Source organism: Zootoca vivipara, chromosome Z2 (assembly GCF_965207765.1).
Source record: "Zootoca vivipara chromosome Z2, rZooViv2.hap1.1, whole genome shotgun sequence".
NCBI lineage: Eukaryota > Metazoa > Chordata > Lepidosauria > Squamata > Lacertidae > Zootoca > Zootoca vivipara.
Window position 1 is genome coordinate 6,918,477 of NC_142585.1, and position 22,662 is coordinate 6,941,138.

The 22,662-nt window shown below is 46.2% G+C and overlaps 1 long non-coding RNA gene and 1 pseudogene across 1 annotated transcript; one reads left to right on the plus strand and one right to left on the minus strand.

Annotated features, from left to right (window-relative positions):
- The first annotated feature begins 659 nt into the window (after positions 1-659).
- LOC148686543 (uncharacterized) lies at positions 660-6,425 on the plus strand (annotated as a pseudogene).
- Positions 6,426-7,953: 1,528 nt separating this feature from the next.
- On the minus strand, positions 7,954-21,982 carry LOC148686544 (uncharacterized). The gene is made up of 3 exons (XR_015948782.1): positions 21,870-21,982; positions 19,799-19,890; positions 7,954-8,175 (listed from the first exon to the last, which is right to left on the minus strand). It is a non-coding gene; the product is annotated as an uncharacterized LOC148686544 (long non-coding RNA).
- Between the last annotated feature and the right edge of the window lie 680 nt (positions 21,983-22,662).

The window sequence follows — 22,662 nt, forward strand, 5'->3', positions numbered from 1 at the left end:
TCCAGCACCTCTTTTTCTAGCACTGGATAAAGAGAATGTTGACATGCTTTTAAAACTGTTTTAAAAAAACCAAACCAGATAATTTCATTGCTTTTTTTAAATAAACTGCTCTGAGGTTTTTTTAAAACACTCAAATAGTGGTATTTATTTAGTTCATAAAATCTATAAATAATAGTATATACAATTTATGAACTGAATAAATGAAAGAAACTGGGTGGGGGGCTACTACAGAGAAGTAGGGCTAGGGCTTGCCGATCAGAAGGTCGGCGGTTCGAATCCCTGTGACGGGGTGAGCTCCTGTTGCTTGGTCCCAGCTCCTGCCAACCTAGCAGTTTGAAAGCAAGTCAAAGTGCAAGTAGATAAATACGTAGGAAGGTAAATGGTGTTTCCGTGCGCTGCTTTGGTTTTCCAGAAGCGGCTTTGTCATGCTGGCCACATGACCTGGAAGCTGTACGTTGGCTCCCTCGGCCAATAATGCGAGATGAGCGCCACAATCCCAGAGTCGGTCATGACTGGACCTAATGGTCAGGGGTCCCTTTACCTTTACCTTTAGTAAGGGTCTCAGGGTCTGGTTGTTGGCATCTGTCTGTCTCAGGAGACAATGGAGGAATGTGCCTTTGCGGGTGAAGTCAAACCACTGGTGTGTTGGAGCACCTGGTATGGCTGTAGAGACTAATAAAGGAATACAGGAGCAATATGCTTTGCTGCAGCTGGGGCAGATGAAGGCATCCGGTTGTGCTGATGTAGATGCTACTACGGTGTATCTTCTCTCTGTGCTCCTCCCATTGTATTCTTTAGGTTTGGAGTTCCTAAGGCTTTATAACAGGCACTTTGAATTGGGCTTGAAACCAAATTGTGAGTCTGTGCCAGTATTATAAGTGTGCACCTTATCATTCCAGGACTCAGCTACATTAGTCAAATTACAACGTTACAAATGTGTTATAACACTGTAACACCAGGTGGAGCTGTAGAGCTGAAATCGCAACTCAGTTATATTTTCCATTCTGAGCTTTACAATAGTTTCCTCCCAGAACATTTTCAGAGAGCTTTTTAAAGTTGTGTAGATCTAGCCCCCAATAAACAATATACCCGGCACATTCTGCACTAGCTGTGGTTTCTGAACCATCTTCAGCAGCAGTCCTTCATACAATGCAATGCTGTAGTCTGCCCCAGAGATGATGATTATTTAATCGCCCTCCACATATATCCCAAGGTCATGTACAGAACATAATAAAAAGAGCTAGAATGCAGTTTAAAACATCACAAACTAATAACAGAAGATGAATTTTCAGAACAATACAAAGTGGACATCCATGGCAGAGATGTGTTCATCCAGCTAGGGAAACTTTTTCTCAGAGGCTGTCAAACAGCTGAAGCCAGACTATCACTATTCAGACATGAGCTCAGGGAGTCATCCCTGTTCTCTAATTTTCTCCCTCCCCTGTCACTATAATCCTGTGAAGGGGGAGTGGTGATTATCCAAGCTTCTTTCTCCCCTAATAATATTTATTAATTTTATAAAAGTAAAATGTACAAAATACAAAACTACACACAAAAAAGAAACTAAAACACAAAAATACAAAAAAGAAGAAAATTTTCATATTTATAAATCTTATATCTTAACATTTGTGACTTCCTCGTGTCCCCCCTTACTGTGTTTTATTGTAAATGATCATCTTTAGTAATTTATATATCACAATTCCAATCAACTTAAAACCTAAAACAAACATTCATTTAACTTATTCTTACTTAACACTTATACCTAAATCCTAGAATACTTAACATATTTTTCATCTACAACCTCTATATACTTCCAAATCTAAATCAAACACTTCCAATATTAGAATTCTTTTTAAAATAAGCTTTACATTTCTTCCAATCTTCTTCCACCAACTCTTCTCCCTGGTCACGTAGTCTCCCGGTCAGCTCGGCCAGTACCATGAATTCAATCATCTTCATTTGCCAATCATCCACTGTTGGTAAATCTTGTGTCTTCCAGTTCTTAGCTATTAAAATTCTTGCTGCTGTTGTGGTATACAAAAAACAAACAAACAAACAAACAAAACGTAATATGATTATCCAGGCTTCTTACCTGCACAGATAGCCTGCTCAGAGCAGGTTTCTTGCTGCAGATATTCAGCCCAAACCACATTGGGAGTGCAAGTATGATATGGATCTGGGCCGATGCCCCCTATAGTTATCATATATGGCTAGAATCTAATGAACAGGGCAATCATGGATGCAATCCCCTTGATGCCCTCTTCTACTGAAGAAGTGTTGGGACCAATTAAGTGGACGGAGACCCCTAGAGCAAAGGTGGGGAACTACATCTGAACTACAACTCCACTCATCCTTGACATCTAGCAATGATTGCTTCAGCCAATGGGAGCTGGAATCCAAGAGTATATGGAGGGCCACAAGTTTCCCAGTTCTGCTCTGCAATCTGGAGGATAACATGCAAAACTGCAGACATGGGCTGGATCTAGACACATCAAAGAAGCTATTCAATTAAACGTGCTGTGAACTTCATACAGGGAAATCCCATTGGTGAAAAACAGGACTCCACAGGTCATCTGGTGTCACACATATAAAGCGCTTTATCTTTACAAATGTAATTGGGTTCATGGAAACAATAATGGTTAACATTTTTGTAGTGCTTTCAGGTGTCCAGAGCTGTAATCCAAGCACAATCCTGTAAGGTACAGCAGTTTTAATATCCCCCACATGCTGCAGATAAGTAGTCTGAGACTGAGAGAGAGAGAGAGGTTGGTCAAAGGCAACCCATTGGGTCCAAGGCGGAGGTGAGAATCGAACTGAGGAGTTCCTGGTTCGTAGCTAAATTTTCCAATACACAACATATGCACACCCACACACCCCAAACACTCATGTTTTGTGCAGCTGTGTATTGAACTCCTTGAAAGCAAGAAAACAGATGCCACAGTAAGCCTTTAAGTCTCCACAAGTCTGACTGTAAAACCATTCTAAAAATTGTAGCTCTGTGAGAGAAATAGGATTGGGGAGTGGGGGTGGGGAGAAAACATGACTGTTTAAAGTGCAATGATACTGCTTTAAATGAATGGTGCAGATAGGATCTCTTGGATTCTGTTTGCAGTGTCGTATCTGCAATTCCTCATTTATACACACGTCATCAAATGATGAAGAACCACCAGCTCACAGTGGGTGTCATACATCTTCCATCTTCAGGGAACAAAGAAGCAACAAGAAGCCACAATAGCCAGCCTCTTTTCTTCTCATACCTTTGGAGCAGCATGTCCCTTCTTATCCAAAGCTGTATATTATTAAAAAAATTAGTTTGGAACAGCAGTGGCTCTCTGCATGTGGCAGCCAATTTTCAAGGTTAACGATCTCATCTGCCTGATTTATTTATTACCTTGAAAAGAACAAAAGTAAGGAGAACACAGTGAAGCAAGCGGTTTGCCAAATGTCATTTAAAGCGTTAAGCCGTTGAGATATGCACGAGTATTGAAATGGTGTAGACTTATCCTTACTGTCTTCTTTGCAAATGAATTGGATTTCCTCCCCCAGGAACTCTGAAGGGCTTCCTGACTGACGTGCTCTGTACGGTTTTTAGTAATAATGATGTGTTTATATTGGAACAGAGTTATGCAGCATTTTGACAAAGGTTGGCATATGGTGCAGGAAATAATGAAGTGCAGGCAGCCCCCACAGCTGTGCCCCTCCTAAGACAAAGCAACACAACATTGAATTTTGACCAATGAAGAGATTCCATCTGCACTGTACATTTAAAGCAGTATCACATTAATACCATATTAGTCATGGTGTCCTCCCAAAAAAAATCATGGGAAATGTAGTTTGTTAGGAATCTGTTATTCACCTCATAGAACTGCAATTGCCACCATTTCCTTGGAAGGGGGGTTTTCCTTCAGGTTTGCTAATTTAATTTAATTTAATTTAATTTAATTTAATTTAATTTAATTTAATTTAATTTAATTTAATGGACTTCTCTCTGAGGAGGAGGAGGAGGAAAACTATGTATTTGGTATGCAGAAGGGATACCTGCTGTGAAGTAAATGATTGCTGCGAAATAAGCCTCTGCCTATCCCAGCTCCACTACAAACTTCACATGGCAAAACTGGACAGCAGTTCACATTTTATAGAATATTTCAATTCCAAACTTAAACAACACATTGTTTCTTAGTTACCCTTTGCTGAGTCTTGCTGGGTCCATTGGGCAGAAGTTATCAACAGTTCCTGCCCTTTTGAACTCTTCATGGAGGAGGTGCTTCTGCAGCTTTGCTTCAGCATTCTGCAACCTTGGGTCCCCATATATTGTTGTTGGACTACAACTCCCATCATCTCTAGCTAACGTAGCCAATGTTTTCTGTACCTTTGAAGCAGAATGCTTAGTTTATCTAATATGGCAAGGGCATTGCTAACTTGAAAAAAATTCAGAAGTGCCAGGTTATTGTTATTATTATTTAATAAATTTGTATACTGCCCTTCATCCGTAGAAATCAGTTCAGGTCATGCCATAAAAATACAAGATAAAAACACAAAATGCATAATAAAAGCAAAACAAACTAATAACTCCACTAACACATTTTAAAGGATATAGGGTGTTAGTCGGCCCAAGGCCCAGTTGAAGAGGAACTTTTTCACCTAAAGGTATATAATGAAGGTATGAAGGTCCAGTCTATTTCTGTCCCAATTCAAAGGGTTAGGACTTACCTCTAAGCTTGGGATACCTGAAGGATCACCTGTCTCTATAGGAGTCTGTATGCTGAAATCATCACTGGAGGCCCTGTGTCAATCCCTTCCCCTGGGGTGTTGCGGGATGGGCTATACCTATTAGGGATGTTTGCCCGGCTGATTTTTTATCTCAACATTATACCCTTCCAATTCAAGAGACCTGGCCCAGGGATGATTTGTTAGTGAGGGGATACCATTCCTTTATAGATGAAGCCAACACGGGGTCTGGGATCATCACCGTTGAAGGGCAAGGGAGGTATGGCAGTGGGGGTAGATATTACAGGCGAAAGGGTTTTGAGGTGTGGTGATGCTCGAATCCCTTCCAATCTACAGAGGAAGGAGGGTAGGGTGAGCAGGGATTACCCACCCCCGTCACTGGTGTTGTGCAATGCCAGGTCCATAGGCAGCAAAACCGCCACTATGCGAGACTTTTTTAAAAATCTCGCTGGGGGTTGACCTGGCTTGTGTGACGGAGACCTGGGTGCATGAAGGGGAAGTAGTTGCCCTACATGAGATAACACCCCCGGGTTTCTCCGTCCTCCACCAGTCGCGGACTGTGGGTCGGGGGGAGGGGTAGCATTGTTAATCCAGGAGGATTGCTCTTTCAGGGCTCTGCCATAACCATCAATCACCGGCATTGAATGTGTTGGCCTGGTGTGGGGCACCAAGGAGAGCTTGGCTGCCTGGCTGGTGTACCGACCACCTAGCGCACCAGCAGCCACCCTGTCAGACCTGCTGGAGGTGGTGACAGGCTGGGCCTTGGAGTTCCCTAACCTACTGATTTTGGGGGACTTCAACGTCCATGCGGATGCCACCCCCTCCTCACGGGTTCCGGACCTGGTGTCTTCCATGACGACATTAGAGCTCTCCCATTTTGTTTTGGGTCCCACACACCAAGCAGGCACAGGGTTTGGTTTTTGGTGCGGGCATAGATGTGACCATGTCCTCAATTGTGGAAGTGCCATGGTCTGATCACTATGCTCTGAAAGCCAGGATTGACTTACCACCCCTACCCCGCTTGGGTGGCAAACCTATTTGGGGTCGCCCACAAAGGGTGATGGATCCTGATCGATTCTGTCAGGCCTTGCAGGACCCTGCTCCCCCTGGCAACTCACTAGATGAGCTTGTTGAGAACTGGAATAACCAGCTCTTGGCGGCCATCGATGAGATCGCACCTAAGCGCTCTCTGCAACCCTGCCGAAACTGGGTCCCCTGGTTTACTGAGGAGCTTCAGAAAAAGAAGCGGGATCTCAGACGGCTAGAGCGAGTATGGCGGCGTGCTCACAACGGAGCCTCAAGAACATCTTATAGGATGCTTATGAAAGCCTATGAGATGGCAGTGAAAGCGGCAAAAAAGTATTACTTCTCAGCTTCCATTGTATCTGCTAGCTCTCACCCGGTGCAACTTTTTAGAATAATTAGCTCTCTAACAACTTTAGAGGAACAGCCAAATTTAAATACGAATTCGACCCATAGCTGTGAGGCATTTGCGAGTTTTTTTGCGGATAATGTCTTGCTGCTCCACCGTGACCTCCCTGCCAATTTGGATACAATAACAGAACTGGAGGCCCCTCAACTGTCTTCGAGTCCAGTATTGGACCACTTTGATTGGATACTCTCTGCCAATGTAGATAGATTCCTCTGAGTTGGAAGGCCCACCACTTGCTCCCTTGACCTGTGCCCATCCTGGCTGATTAGTGCATGTCCAGACGAGGTATGCCCCCCCCCCGAGGTGAGATCATTAACTTGTCCCTTGGCACAGGGACTTTCCCAAGGGAGTTGAAGGAAGAAGTGGTGCTTCTGCTCTTAAAGAAAACATCTCTAGATCCTTTATATCTATCCAATTACCGCCCGGTTTTGAATCTTCCGTACCTGGGTAAGGTAATTGAGAGAGCGGTTGCCGAACAGCTGGGTAGGTTTCTGGATGAAACATCGGCTTTGGATCCATTTCAGTCCGACTTTTGCCCTGGTTATGGGACCGAGGCGGCTCTGGTTGCCCTAACAGATGATCTACGTAGACAGCTGGATCGAGGCAGCTGATTCTTTTAGATCTGTCAGCAGCCTTCGAAATGGCCGATCACGAACTTTTAGACCACTGCCTTGCCGACGTGGGGATTCAGGGCACAGTCCGACAATGGCTGCGCTCCTTTATCTCTGGTCGGGGACAGAGGGTAGTGCTAGGGAAGGAGTTGTCGCCGTGGCACTCCTTGGCGTGTGGCGTCCTGCAGGGCGCAATCATTTCCCTGATGCCTTTTAATATCTTTATGCGTCCCCTTGCCCAGATTGTCCAGAGTTTGGGGCTGGGTTGTCATCAATATGCTGATGACACCCAGATTTTTCTGCTGATGGACGGTTGCCCTGCTTCGGTCCCGGACACACTGACTAGGTGTTTGGAAGCTGTGGCTACGTGGGAGCCGGTTGAAGTTAAATCCTTTGAAGACAGAGGTCCTCTGGCTGGGTTGGGACGACTTGGGTTTGGGGGGCCAACTCCCATCTCTTGCGGGGGCTTAATTAGTGCCAGTGCCTTCTGTCAAGAGTTTGGGTGTAACCTTCGACGCCTCTCTTTCCATGGAGGTGCAGGTTGCAGCCACAGCTAATGTGGCATTTCCCCATCTCCGCCGCATTAAGCAGTTGGTCCCTTACCTCTCTCGCCCTGATCTGGCCACAGTGATCCGTGTGACGGTCACCTCCAGGCTTGATTATTGTAACTCACTTTACGCAGGGCTGACCTTGAAGCTGACCCAGAAACTCCAGCAGGTGCAGAATGCCGCGGCAAGGCTCCTTATGGGGTCCCTGCTGCGGGACCATATTCATCCAGTGCTTTACCAGTTGCAGTGGCTCCCGGTGGAGTACAGGAACAGATTTAAGGTGCTGGTTTTGACCTTTAAAGCCCTATGCAGCCTAGGACCCTCGTACCTACAGGACCGCCTCTCCTGGTATGGCCCTGTGGAGGACCTTAAGGTCCACAAATAACAACACGTTGGAGATCCCGAGCCATAAGGTGGTTAGATTGTGCTCAACTAGGGCCAGGGCTTTTTCAACTTGGTGGGACGCTCTCTCACAGGAGACTAGGGCCTTGTGGGATTTGACATCTTTCCACAGGGCCTGCAAGATGGAGCTGTTCCGTCTGGCCTTTGGCCTGGACACAATCTGAACCCTATGTTTTCCTCCTGTCAGGGGATTGTTGAGGCTACTCCCGAGTAAAGATGCTTCAGCCCGCTCTGTCTTTAAGAGTTTTATTGTGCATACTATTTACAGTGCAGAGATATTAGAAAACATGACTGCCTAGTTGCTCCCAGAATCCGGCAATACCGCCTTCCTTCTTGTTGTTGTTGTTGTTGTTGTTGTTGTTGTTGTTGTTGTTGTTGTTGTTGTATACTGCATCAGTAGCATCATTGAATCTTGAAATCATGTTAGTCTGGGTAATTCTCTTTGGAGGGTGGGCTATAAATATAAATACAAAGACAATTTTGGAGGGAAGGTATAGTCCATGTGCAGTTCCTTCTGACCATTGATTTGGAAAGTTATTTTCAATAAAGGTTTCTTGGATGGAAATAAAAATGGCTTCTCATAAGAAAAGTGACACAGCCATTTTCTTTGCAAGAGCAAATTCAGTGGCCGAAACCTGGAAGACTTATGTTACAGCTAGGAAGGGAAACAAATTGTGATGGTGTGTTTTATAGGAAGAGTAAATTTGAAAGCTGTGCAAAGAGCTGACGGACCATGCCGATCTGAATCTAATGAAACGTTTGATGAGCTGCAATGAAAAGGAGAATGTCAGTATCTGCTTTTTGTGACAGCCGGCTAGCAAACATTTAGCTGAGATTAAGCAAGAGAGCTCCTCTTCACTCATGAAATTCCTCATTGCTCATGACCGGTATGAAGGGTATGTTTATATATTTGTGGGGCATCCTGTTGATGATGGTATTAAAAAAATAAGGATGGCTGTAGATGACCAAAGGGTTTCTCATTGCTCATGACCGGTATGAAGGGTATGTTTATATATTTGTGGGGCATCCTGTTGATGATGGTATTAAAAAACATAAGGATGGCTGTAGATGACCAAAGGGTTTCTCATTGCTCATGGCCGGTATGAAGGGTATGTTTATATATTTGTGGGGCATCCTGTTGATGATGGTATTAAAAAACATAAGGATGGCTGTAGATGACCAAAGGGGCTGGTGTGATCAGGGGGACATTATACTGAAGCACTGGAAAATAAGTTCAGTCTGCCTCTGTTCCACAGCCTTGAATAGTGAATCTCTAGTACAACAGCAGCTAAAGTCATCTGATGATAATTACAGATTTGTGTATTGATAGCCGCAGCTCCCCTTTGTGAGTGATTGTGATAAGATTCGTGTGTGCATATTTATAATCTTACATTACAGGGACAATAAATATAAAGTATTTGGTATGCACACTTATTATTATCATTACTATATACAAAAAATCTATACCGCCCTTCATCCAAGGGCAACAGGGCAGTTTGCAATAAAGAAACACAAAACTAAAGAACATAGTAACAAACAAAGCAATAACCTCCACAAAGAGTTTGAAAGACCATAGAATGCCTGGTTGTTGAGAAATGTTTTGCCACTGCAGAAAAGGCCCATTCTCATATTCTCATGTCCCTCTGGATTTCTCATGGAAAGGGCACATAAAGAAACGTCTCAAATGATGATCACAGGGTCCTGGCTGGTTCATACGGAGAGAGTCAGTTCTTGAGGTAATGCAGTCTTGAGCTGTTTAAGGCTTTATAGGTCAAAACCGGCACTTTTAATTGGGCCCAGAAACAGATTGGCAGCTAGCGTTCAAACTGTCTCACCTCAGTGAGCAACCTAGCTGCTGAATTCTGCACCAGCTGAAGTTTCCAGACTATGGTATCTTCAGAGTCTGCCCCACATATAACACTTTGCAGTAATTTAACCTAGAGATTACTGGAGCATAGGCAATAGAAGTTAGGCTACTCCTGTCTAGGTAGGAATGCAGTTAGGCCACCTGCTGAAGCTGATAAAGTGAATTCTGTTCTACCAAGGCCATCTGAGCCTCAGGCAACAACAGTATCCCCATCTATGTACCTGCTCCTTCAAAGTTAAACTCACATAAGTTGCTGAAGTGGCTTCTTTTGGGCTAGTGCTGGAAAATAAATGTTCCTGGGGTATAAAATCTGCATTCCTGTGTATACAAATATTTGAGCTGTATACACATAAGTTATTCACATGGGGACATAAGATAGCACCTTCTCAGTGGCTGCTCCTAAACTTTGAAACCCCTTCCGCTTAAGAAGCCAGACTTGCTCTCTCCTTGCTGTCCTTTTGCCCGCTGGTGAAACACACACACACACACACACACACACACACACTTACACTTTTGAGAACTGACAGGTTTTAATGAAAGGGCTGGTGCTGTGCTGTTTTTATTGTAATTATTTGTACAGTTTTAATATATTTTACATATGTGTACGGTTTTACTTCTAGCAATGTTTCATAATTTTAAAATGATTTTTTTAGTGGTTTTCATTTTTATAGGTCAGCTGCCTTGAGTCCCATCAGGGAAAATGGCTGGATGTAAATAAATAGATTATTAATAGTAGTAATAGTGTTAAGTTGTGTGAAAGCAGAAATGTACTGTGGACATTAACAGTTAGGGAAACAGATAAAACTGTTGTGTGTGCGAATGAAGTCCATGTTGGGGGGAGGCTATGTCTAAAAGTGTTATGGCTGACTCCAACTGCAGAGAAACATCTGTGTGGCAGGCTCTGTTTTATGAGCTCTGCCTCCATCATCATAAGTGAAGGGGACTTGGGAGTGTTGTTTACAAAATGACACACACAACACTGGATGGAAACAGCATCCACCCTGTTTTGTGATGACAGCTCTGAGGACCAGCTCATGAAGCATTGTTGACACCACCCATTTGCAGGGTTCAAAAGGCAAACCGAAAACATCTACAATGTGACACATGGAGGAACAGCTTATCTTTCACACTTAATTGGAATACCTGAGGCTTAAGAAGAAAAGGCAGACATAAATGCAATAATGCTGAGATACAAGGTTTCCTCAGACATCATTTAACACTGCTGGACAGAAAAAGGGAATTCACAACACAGTCTCATATGGACATCCAAGATGCCTCTGGACGCAAACACCATCATATGGTGAATGCCTTTGCATGAAGCAGCTCTGAGGGCCAAGCTAGAAACAACATTAATTGTAAGAGTATAATTAATGTCCCCCTTTTTGATTAAAGGGAGAAAAAAAACAAAAGAAACCTGAACAGCTGCAGAACTGCAAGTGTTGAGAGTGTGAGTGCAATTGTGCCTACCAAAACAGAAAGAAAAAAACCAAAAACCACTCTCTCAAAACTGCTATTTGAATTTCAAATGCCCATTTCTGCTGCTGGGAGCTTTCTTTTACGTTGTCTCTCTGAGGCTAGCTCAGTGGTAGAGCATTTGCTTTGCATTGAGAATGCCCTAGGTTCAATCCCTGACATCTCCAGATAGAACTGGGAGAGACCCCCTGCTTAAAAGTCAGGAAAGCCACTGCCTGTCCAGTGTAGACAATACAGAGCCATACAAATGTCTGATACAGGGAAACTTCCAAGGTTCCTCTAGTGCTACACTTCTGGCACCTGCATTTTATCCAGAAGACCCTGGAGAACCACTGCCAGTCAGCATGGACAATACTGAGCTAGATGGATCAGTTTCTAACCCAGTATAAGGCAGTTTCCTATGTTCCTGTGCTTGGGGTTGATCTAGGACACATTCCAAAACAAGAGGAAGTGCCTGTACTACAAACATACACCAGGTTCATTTCAGTTTAATTGCCATGTCTTCCTTCAAAACATCCTAGAATCCCAAGGGTAGCAAGGATGCTGTGAGTTCTGTTAGAGACCTTGCCCCACCCCTCTCAGGAACACAATTTCCAGGTTCCTGGAGTGAGGAAGTGACTATCATATCAATTTGTTCTGTAGACGCAACACAGGGAAGTTGTGTTTTCTTATTGCTCTTGGTTTGGATGTCCAGGTGCTCTCAGGTATTAAAACAAAGGAAATTCTCCCAGGAGGTAACTGAGCTTCTCACATCGATTAAAGCAACTTGTCAGGAGGTGTAGCACGTTCCTTATTAATGACTGCAACCACTTTATTAGAATCAACCAACTTTCACTCCTCATTATCTGAAACTGTAATGAACTCCAGGCCACGATTATACCACAAGAATAACGAATGAGCTTTGGCATTATTTACTGCATGGTTAAGATGAGGTTTTTGTTGACGTTCAGTGGCAGCTTCTGTTGCTTAAGATTGAAACCCAGCTCCAGGCTACCAGTCAGTTTTGTAGGGAAATGGCTTTGCCTCATCCCAAAATGGAACTGGATTGGACCCCAATGCAGGGGTGGCCCAAGACATTTTGGCACATGGAACAAAGCACAAAATGGCACCCTCTCCCCATAAAGGAAGGAGGTTGTGATTGAAGATCTAAATCAGGAACAGCGGGAGAAATAAAGAGCATAGGCAATAGAAGTTAGGCTACCCCTGTCTAGGTAGGAATGCAGTTAGGCCACCTGCTGAAGCTGATAAAGTGAATTCTGTTCTACCAATTCTGTTCTACCATTTGGGCCCCTGCTACACTAGGTGGGGTGGGGCGTGCGGAGAGTCATCTTTGCCCTCACTCACCCCAGTCCTCTCCTGGGCTCCCGAGCTGCCGAGCGGAGGCTGGGGCATGGGATGGCGATATTTGCCTTTGCTTGTCCCATCCCCCAGCCGGCTCCTGGGCCAGGGTGGGCAGGTGCAGAGGGTGCCTGGTGGTGGTGGGAGATGTGATCCCTCTCAATATTGGGGAAGCTCAGCCCCCTGCCTTCTCCAATATTGAGTGGGATGAAGCTCCTTCTGGCCCCTATTGGGAATAGATTCAAGGCAGACAAAGCGAAGTCTTTCTTCACCACAGTGCAGAACTGACTTTAGTAATTGGTGGGGATGTCTATGACTTAGGCAACATTCAGGCCATACATTTAAAGCACCACAATATCACTTTAAACAGCCATGGTTTCTTACCATTCTTACCAAGAATGCTGAGAGATGCAAGAAGACCCATATTCTGCTCCAGAGATACAATTTCCAGAGTGCTTTAACAATTGATCCCTCTTCCAAGGGGGAATTGTATCTCTCTGAGGGGAACAAGGGTCTCCTAACAATTCTAAGCACCCTTGGTAAACTACAGCTCCCAGAATACTTTGAGTTGAACCACAGCTGCTTAAAGTGTTATCAAAGTGGTTTAAATGCATGGTGCGATGTACAGCCTTAGGTGTCTTTGAAGGGTTTAGACTAGGCATAGGCAAACTTGGCCCTCCAGATGTTTTGGGATTACAACTCCCATCATCCCTGACCACTGGTCCTGTTAGCTAGGGATGATGAGAGTTGTAGTCCCAAAACATCTGGAGGGCCAAGTTTGCCTATACCTGGTGTGGCGATCACACAGGGTCCCCGGCCGTTTCACAGACTATTGATCCTTGTGCCACCACTGCTCTGCTGCCACTGACCAGGATCCCCCTGGTAAATCATTGAGTCACAGTCAGGATATTAAGTTAAACAAAAAACAAGTGTTTGTTTTAAATACCAACAAGCTTCAGGTATTAGTTACACTGTTACACGTTACTTTCTATCTCAACTCTGCTGTAATCTCACTCTCACTACTCTACCTCACCACCACCAAGTCCCACACACCAACCCTCACAACCACCAACTACCAACCACCCTTCCCAACTACCCCTTTCAACTCCCTCTCAACTTCCAACTGCCTCTCAACTGCCTCTGGGCTGGGTTTTTAAAGCCCCTAAGTCCGCCTCCGGCTTCTTATTGGTCAGCCTATTAACCCTTTCCCCACTCCTGCACAATTGTAGTTCCCCAGGAATGGGAAAATGCCACACCTGGTTTAGACGATTTGTGTAGGATTGGTCTATTAGTGGCTCTCACTCGTGACAGAGAAGCATCCTGTTTGGAGGTGGCCTAATTCTGAATACCAGCAGCTGGGGACAAACAATCAGAGAAGCTGTTGCTTTTGTATTCTGCTTCCAAGCATCCTACAGGCACATAGCTGGCTACTGTCAGAAACAGAGATGATGAGCTAGATGGCTGCTCTAATTCAGCAGAGCTCTTCTGTTCATCTCTATTCCATAAGCAAGCACTTGTTCTCTGCTGTCTTCCAATCTGGTTTCAGCCTAGAGCCAGAACATTGCTTTTCCACCCAGTTAACATTTGTTCTCCAAAAGCATGCAGCGGTAAACAGAAAACAGCTTCTGATTTTCAAGACAGTATTGCATTCCATTGCCAAAAGTGATGTTTTGGATAGGTGGAAAGCTGGTTTAAAAAAACAAAAAAACACGCAGTTGTAAAAATGTTGTTTTCCTGGCCACTTAATCATTTGCTACTAAACCGTTTCATAAGGTAACATTTATTTAAAGTGTTTTGCATCATACAGATAACCATGAGTAATAGTTTATGTCCTGAGTTACAGTTTTTGATCCCTACAATGAAACAGATGTGATAGAACGTGGATAGTCTACACCAACTTTTTCCAACCTGCTTTCTCATACTTGGGTTACACCTAAACTGTTTTGGATTATACCTCCCACCGCCCCTGCCAGCACTGGCTGATAGGTGTTGTAGCCCAAAACAGATGGAGAGTACCATGTTCAAGAAGCCTGGTCTAGCTGGTGTTTATTGCCACTGGAAAACTAATGGAACTAATCATGCACATCATATATAACCATAGTGTTGTAGCACGAACAGCCACCATCCAAACAATGACAGTAAGAGCTGTTTGACAGTGGCTGTTGCTGGGGGGAGAATGAACAGAATATAAGATGAGAGGGTAATGGCTGGGAGAATGAACAGAAACACTCCATGCTGCAAAAATTTATTACAGATCCTACTTAATGGGATTACAGCAGGAAAACCAAGCCAGTCCCACTGTGGTACAAAACATATGAGGGACCTGGGAGGCGCTGTGGTCTAAACCACTGAGCCACTGAGCCCATCAGAAGGTCAGCTGTTTGAATCCCCAAGACAGGGTGCGCTCCTGTAGCTCTGTCCCAGCTTCTGCCAACCTAGCAGTTCGAAAGCATGCCAGTCCGAAAGCATGCAGTGGGAAGACAAATGACATTTCTGCGCACTCTGGTTACTGTCAAGGTGTTTCATTGTATCAGAAGCAGTTTAGTCATGCTGGCCACATGACCTGGAAAGCTCTCTGTAGACAAATGCCTGCTACCTTGGCCTGAAACGGGAGATGAGAGCCGCAACCCCATAGTTGCCTTTGACTGGACTTAACCACCCAGGGGTCATTTACCTTTACAAAACGCACCCATATCCCTAAACCCACTCTTTTATAATTAACTAGCTGTCCCAGCCACACGTTGCTATGGTTCTTGCCTGTGATTCTCCCCTGTCCCGATCCATGACGTATCCTGCCCCTCCTCCCTCCAACCCGGCTCATCCCTGTGTTTCAGTAGGATACCCTTCCCTCTGTTGTCCCTTGGGAGTGTTTGCCCCTCCCCCCTGTATCTCCATACCTTGGCCCCGACCCTTCGAAAAGGAACTGTCAGCTTCTAGGTTCTATTTCCCAGCATGCACTTTTGTCTGAGCCTTCTATTGTCCCTGGGGAGTGTTGGCCCCTACCCCCAGTATCTTCCTACATTGGCCCCCACCCTTTGAGAAGGAAATGTCAGTTTCTGGGTTCCATTTCCCAGTATTTACTTTTGTCTGAGCCCTCTGTTGTCCCCTCCCGTCTGTATCTCCATACATTGGCCCCTGCGCACGCATCATGAACATATCTATATATTTAGATTAAGAATCGGGGGTGATGATGCACCCTGGGATGCAGAGAACCGGTGTGTGTGTGTGTGTGTGTGTGTGTGTGTGTGTGTGTGTGTGTGAAATAGCGAAGCCCCACAGCCCCGTAGCAACAGACAGGCCCAGACAGAAGGTCATATGGGCCACTTGACATGGGCCTCCGAATCTAAAGGGGGCCTCGGTCAGCATATTCACAATCAGTAAAATGAAAAAAGTAACAAAAGGGTTAAAAACAGGGCCACATTATCTGTCTGGCCTTGCAAGGGCCTGGCAACAGAAGGCACGTTCTGAAGCACCCGAATTGTTCAGTTCCATAAAAAACCCAGGAAGTGGCAAGGGGAAGGTAGGGGATTGTAAATGGGGTGGGGGGTGGCCACTGCAAATATCTGAGGACTTAAACTGGGGAGAGGAAATGTAAGGTGGATGATTGGCTTCCCAAATTGACCAGACGAAATCTCAGGCAGTTGTACATATTATAAAACAGATTTATTAAAACATTTATTGCAATAAATGGTGGCAGTGAGAATGAGTTTCTCATTCTGCCCGACCCATGGGCATACACAGAGTGCTTTTATAACAAAACTTACCCACCCCCACCCCTCAGAATGTGGGTTACAAAGCTTCTACAGGATGTGCTCTTGTGGTTTATGCTAGACAGAATGGAACAAAGTGTGGTTTAGCTAGAATTTCTTAGAAGTGCTGTGTGTGGTTAGATCTTTGTGCAAAATGTTGCTCTTGTGCTGACACAGAGATAGAGAGATTTAGAAAATGGAGTTCCTCTTGCTCTTAGGGCCTGCGTGGCCTGACCAGGATTATTCTGGCCCTGGTTATTGCCACCCTATAAAAGTGCATGGTTGTTGTTGTTGTTGTTTTTTAAAAAAAGACACAGAGGCTTGCAATCAGTTGTAGTATATACGGTAAAGCCAAGGTTGAAAGGGGTACGACTGCCCTTACTTAAAATGGCCGCCGGAGCCTCGCATGTGACACAACGCCCACTAAATTATAAAGCGAAAATCCCTCGCTGTGCCCCCAAGTGTGTGTTAGGAGAAACGATGAACGACTGCCTAATGCTGCCAGGAGTTTATTAATGCAGCCGCCGGGAGAGGCTTTGGGCTTGGGCTTTGGGGGTGGAATGGATGTTTTGGTGGTTGTTGGACAGTTGCTCCCCCCACCCTACGTCAGCCCATGACCTATTTGGGCTCCTCCTCCCCCCATCTCCCACCCAGGGCTCCATTCGGGATAGCTTTAAAAGGGCTGTAGAGCTGAGGCCTAGTCTGTAAAATGGAGCCGAGGCCTAGTCTTTAGGCTGTAAAGTAGAGGCGAGGCCTTGGCTCGGGCTAGTATTTAAATGTGACCCGAGGCCTCCACCCTGTATCTCCATTCCTTGGCCCTGGCCTGACTCTGTGGGTTATCTGGTAATAGGCCCCCTTCAGACCCATTTTGTCCAGATCACTTTATTTAAAAGGGTCCAGAGACCTTAAGTCAAAGGAACCAGTTTATTTATCTCTCACAAGGGAGGGGGGGCTCCTCAGTCATCATCCTATATAATAAAGTCCAAGTTGTCCCTGCGTCCAAGCTGTCCCGTGTGTCCCTGGGGTACTGCGCATGGGCCCCAGGGACACAGGGATTGGACAGCAGAGACGACGTACACACACACACACACGCTCTCCCCCCCCCCCTCTGCCAACTGCCGCTCCCGGCTGGACAAGCGCCTCAGTGTGCTTGCGCTAAAGAGCGAGGAGGAGGAGGAGGCTGCTTTAGCCCCCTTCCCCCCCCCCTACGACCAGCAGACCAAGGGGCTCAGTACCTTGGATGCCGGTCTGGTGGGACATGACGGCAAGCAGCCGCCAGGAACTGCCACCTCTTGGGCCAGGGGCAAAGGCAGGAAGCGGCGCCGGGGAAAGAGAGCCGCCACTCAGCGCCTCGCTTGCCTTCGCCCCGGCGGAGGCTCCTTCGGGCCAGGCAGCGGCGCCAGGACTCGGGCCGGAGACACCGGGGAAGCGGCAGAGACACCGGGAAAGCGGCAGAGTCACCGCTGCCATGTGCAGCTGAGGAGGCGGCGGGCGTCGAGCCGAGGGGGCCGCCGGGGAGGCCGCCTCGAGCTCCGGGCTCCTTCCTTCCTCCTCCTCCTCCTCCTCCTCCTCCTCCTCCTCCTCCAGCAGCAGCAGGAGCGTGACAATGGTGGGACCCCCTCCTCCCATCTCCCGGCAGCTCCGGCCGCCCCTCGCGGCTCCTCACGGGCGTCGCCATAGCCTCTGGCTGGCTGCTGGAAGAGGAGGAGTAGGCTTGCTGGCCCTGGGATCCACCCACCGCCGCCTCCTTTCCGCCCCTTGGCTGCCTGATCCCCGACACCTCTCCTTCTCCCAGCGGCGCCTATGGTGTCCTGGCCGAGGAGGCGGCGCCGTGGCCCCAGCTTCTGCCGAGACACGCGCTCTAGCGCCCGTTTTTAAACGGGCTGAATTCCACTAGTTTATTAATAAATGTCCCCCTTGAGGCCTAGTTTCCCCAGCCCTCTCCATGTATGGTCTCCTGTGATGTCACAAACAGACATAGCAGCTGCTGGGAAAGAGGCAGTTTCTTATTCTAGAATTTCAAACATAGGAGGGCAGGCGGGGGGCGGGGGGTATTTTTTCAGCCCAGGGACTGCATTTCCCTCCATACAACACTAGAGAAAAACTCAAATGAACAGGGCAATTAAACAAGACTTATCTTTGTACAGGAAGCTGTTCAAGGAATGGCACGCAGAGAGAAAGTTAGCATTTCAGGGGGGGGAAACACTTTTTCATCAATCAATCAATCATTTATTGTTTTTGACTAAAAGCCATTACAAATCCAGTTACAAAAGCACCAAACCCAATGACCCAAACTATAGCTCCCAGATTCTTTGCGGGAAGAAGCCAGGTGGATGCCAGGTGAACTCAGTGATGTGTCAAGTGATGGCTACATGCCACCTCCAGGTTCAAAGGCGGCATATTTCTGTATATCAGTTCCTGAGAATCACAGGGGCTGTTGTGGTCAGATTCTGCTTGCAGTTTTTGCACAGGAATCTATGAGAATGAGATGATAAATTTGGGCTACTGGCCTGATCCAGGCAGACTTCTTGGAAGTTTTTCTTTGTAACATAAGAAAGCTGATTGGATCAGGCTTGTGGCCCATGTTCAGCATCTCATTCTCAAAGATGCCTGTGCAAAAACTGCAAGCAGAATCTGACCACAACAACCCTTGTGATTCTCAGGAAACTGATATACAGAAATATGCCGCCTTTGAACCTGGAGGTGTTATGTAGCCATCACTTGACACATCACTGAGTTCACATGGCATCCACCCGGCTTCTTCCCCCAAAGAATCTGGGAGCTATAGTTTGGGTCATTGGGTTTGGTGCTTTTGTAACTGGTTTTGTAATGACTTTAAGGATTGATTGATTGATCGATCGATTGATGAAAAAGTGATTTTTTTCCCCCTGAGATGCTAACTTTCTCTCTGTATGTCATTCCTTGAACAGCTTCCTGTGCGAAGATAAGGCTTTTTCCTTTCTCTGTTCATTTGAGCATTTGACTAGTGTTGTGTGGAGGGAAATGCAACCACTAGGCTGAAAAATGTCCCCCTCCTGCCCCCTTGGTTTCCGGTGTGGCCTTCACAGATATTGGCCCAACTTGTGTGTGTGTGTGTGTGTGTTGGCTGCTGAGCTGCACTCACCATTGTGAGGGGTGAGGGGGTGATTGTGATGCCTCCCCAGCTGCTGCCATTGTCTGTGGGTTGACTGTGATGTAACAATAACATTTAGCAGCTGAGCAGGTATAAATGTGGGCCAAGGCGCAAGCCTCGGCAGTTGCCCTCCCCAGAGAGATATGGGCAGCTCAGTGGCACTCAGCCCTGGTGGTCTCCTGCCCCATGGCAGCAAGCTGGGAAACAGAAGGAGGCAATCGCCAGGTGCTGGGGCGCTGTGGAGCAAGGAGCAGGCAAGTACAGTTTACTTACTGGTGGGATCGCTACCTGAAGGTGACTGATATTCAGCCCTGAAGCGGATTAATGTCTGCCAATGGACCTGGCAAGGCTGCAGCTGGTGGGTGGTTGTCGGAAGAGTTTGCATTCAGGCTAGCGGATGCCATGAGGCTACGCTGGCTGAGATGGATGCAAACTGGTTTGGACCCTTGTTTGTTAACAGGCAGCCAAACAGAGGAATCTGAGGGGGATCCTTTCGGATGGTGGCCATCCCACTCACCTGTTTGCCTCTGCCTTACAGGGATGTCTGGAGCCGGTGAGGTTTTCCCCAAGTCCAGCCTTCAGAATCAGGAAGAGAACCACAGGACGTCCCTATTTACATCAGAGAAACGAATGTGAAATACCGGTACTGCCAGTGAGCAATGGACAAGGCCGTGGCCACACCTGAGAGAAGGAGCTTTGAAGGCAGACTGCAGGCGGACATCTGCTGCATTGCAAGCGATGGGGAAGTGGGGAGAGAGAAGAAAATGAGGGAGGAAACATTAGGCCACATTAGGCGCACCGTCCATTGGAAAGCTATGAAGACGCTTTGAACAGGAATGGCTTCCCCTCAGGGATTCTGTGAACTGTAGGTGGTTAAGGGGACGGAGGGTTGTTAGAATGGTTAAGGATTAGGGTTAGGATTAGAGTTAAGGTTAGAGTTACGGTAGGGATAGTGTTGGGGTTGGGGCAGCGGCAGGGGCAGGGCTCCCTTCTTGTCAGGGAACTCTGGGAATTGAAACTCTGGGTAAGGGTTAAGGGTTAAGGATTAGAGTTAGTGTCAGAGGTAGGGGTACGGGTAGGGTTCCTTTCTACCCAGGGAACTCTGGAAATTGTGGCTCTAGTTAAGGGTTAAGTGTTAGCATTAGGGTTAGAGTTAGTTTTGGCATCAGTAGGGGTAGGGGTAAGGGTAGGGTTCCCTTCTTGCCAGGGAACTCTGGGAATTGTAGCTCTAGTTAAGGGTTAGCATTAAGGTTAGAGTTCGGGTTAGCATCAGGGGTAGGGTTAGGGGAAAGGGTGGGGGTAGGGGTAGGGTTCCCTTCTTGGCAGGGAGCTCTGGGAATTGTAGCTCAGGGAGGGGAACAGGAAGGGTCTCCTAACAACTCTCTGCACCCTTTTCAAACTATAGCTACCAGATTCTTTGGGGCAAGAAGCCATGAGTGTTCAAAGCGGCTTCATAGTTCTTTAAATGGTGTGGATGTGGCCCTGGCCTCCCTCACCCCACGACCTCTTATTATGGAAGATTTGAAAGAATTTCCCCATTCAAATCTCTCGGAAACAGGAAGAAAAAAGACTTTGCATCTCATGCCATTTTAAAATGTCTTAACTTGAAATGCCAATAAAGGTATTTGCATTGTATTGTATTGCATTGCATTGTATCATTAACATGGGAAGTGGAATGGTAAAGTGTTAATGAAGCGAAAGCGATACTTCTGTAAACTGGCACGCCCCTTCTTGTGGGTGTGGAAGGAGGGACTTGTGGCAGGACAAACGACTTTATAAGATGTGTTTTTCCTGATGATGTGCCTGATCTTGGGTTACCCCACTTGTGTATAATAAAAAGGTTTTCTGATTCACCCATTTTGTCCAGATCACTTTATTTCAAAGGATCCAGAGACAATAAGTCAAAGGAACCAGTTTATCTCTCACAATGGGCAAAATAAATAAATAATACCCATCCCTCAACTGCAAAAAAACAAAACAAAAAAACTAACAGATTTTGGGGAAACATTTTTAAATTGGGATGGTCAGGGGGCCTTGGTGGGTGCCAAGGAGGGTTTCTGAAGTTGCCATGGAGTCCACATGCCACACGTGTCACAAAGGGGGGGCTCCTCAGTCATCATTTATTAATAAATGCCCCCCTTGAGGCCTAGTTTCCCCAGCCCTCTCCATGTATGGTCTCCTGTGATGTCACAAACAGACATAGCAGCTGAGGGGAAAGAGGCAGTTTCTTATTCTAGAATTTCAAACACAGGAGGGCAGGAGGGGGGCATTTTTCAACCCAGGGGCTGCATTTCCCTCCACACAACACTAGGCAAATGTACAAATGAACAGAGCAATGAAAGCAAGTTTTATCTTTGCACAGGAAGCTGTTCAAGGAATGAGATGCAGAGAGAAAACAGCAAACCCAATTAAACCTATTAAGCAATAGGCTGTCCAACCCCCTGGAATTCAGGAAACATTTGCATTTCTGCATGTGTTTATAGTATCCATATTGCTATTCGAAATACTCGAAATGGAGAGACCTCCCCCAGCCTCCCCCAGCCCCCCCCCCAAAAAGCTTGCTGCACCCCAAGGCATTTTGCACTCACCTGAACCCTTGCAGGGAAAGGGGCAGGGCACAATGGGAAGGGGCGGGGTGACCGGGCTGCTTAAACCACACCCCTTTTCCAACGGAAGCGGCATGAGAGCCTCTGAGAGAGAACAACAACAGAAAAGAACAAAGAAGACGGAAGTGGCACACAGTTCTTTCGTTCCCATGCTTCCAAAGAATGGAATGTCAACACACAGAACATGTGATCCAGTAGTCAAACTGGAGAAAATGAAACTCCTGACATCCAGCACCCCCTTCTTTGCTTTTCTTGAACTCTTTGACTTTAACCCTTCAGTGGTGTCCAAACGTTTTGCAAAGAGGGCCAGATTTGATGAAGTGAAGGGCTGTGACAGCCGACCAAAGGGCCAACCGAAGTTGTTAATCTTTTTTTTAGGATTGAAGTTGTTGAGGTTTTTCATGATGTTATCCCAGGAAATAAACTATCACAGGGGCCAGATTAAACTGACCGGCGGGCCAGATTAGGTCGCTGGAATGGTCTTGCCTGCGGAGACAATTAGCAGCCACATCAAAAGATTTCTTAATAATACTAATGTGAGGGAAAGATTTTAATGAGAACTACAGCAAGTAAAGAGACTTAACTCTTCTCTCCCCAGCAACAGTCTTGACAAAAATGCCCCACGTGCTGCAATTAGCCTTGTGGGAGAGAGCATGCTGTTAGTTGCTAATTGCATTTTAGAGTAGGATGTCAGTTGACCCACACATAGGAGTATAAACTGGATTATTCAGATATAACATCAAAGACTACAGACAAGTAGCCCCACTTCAAAATC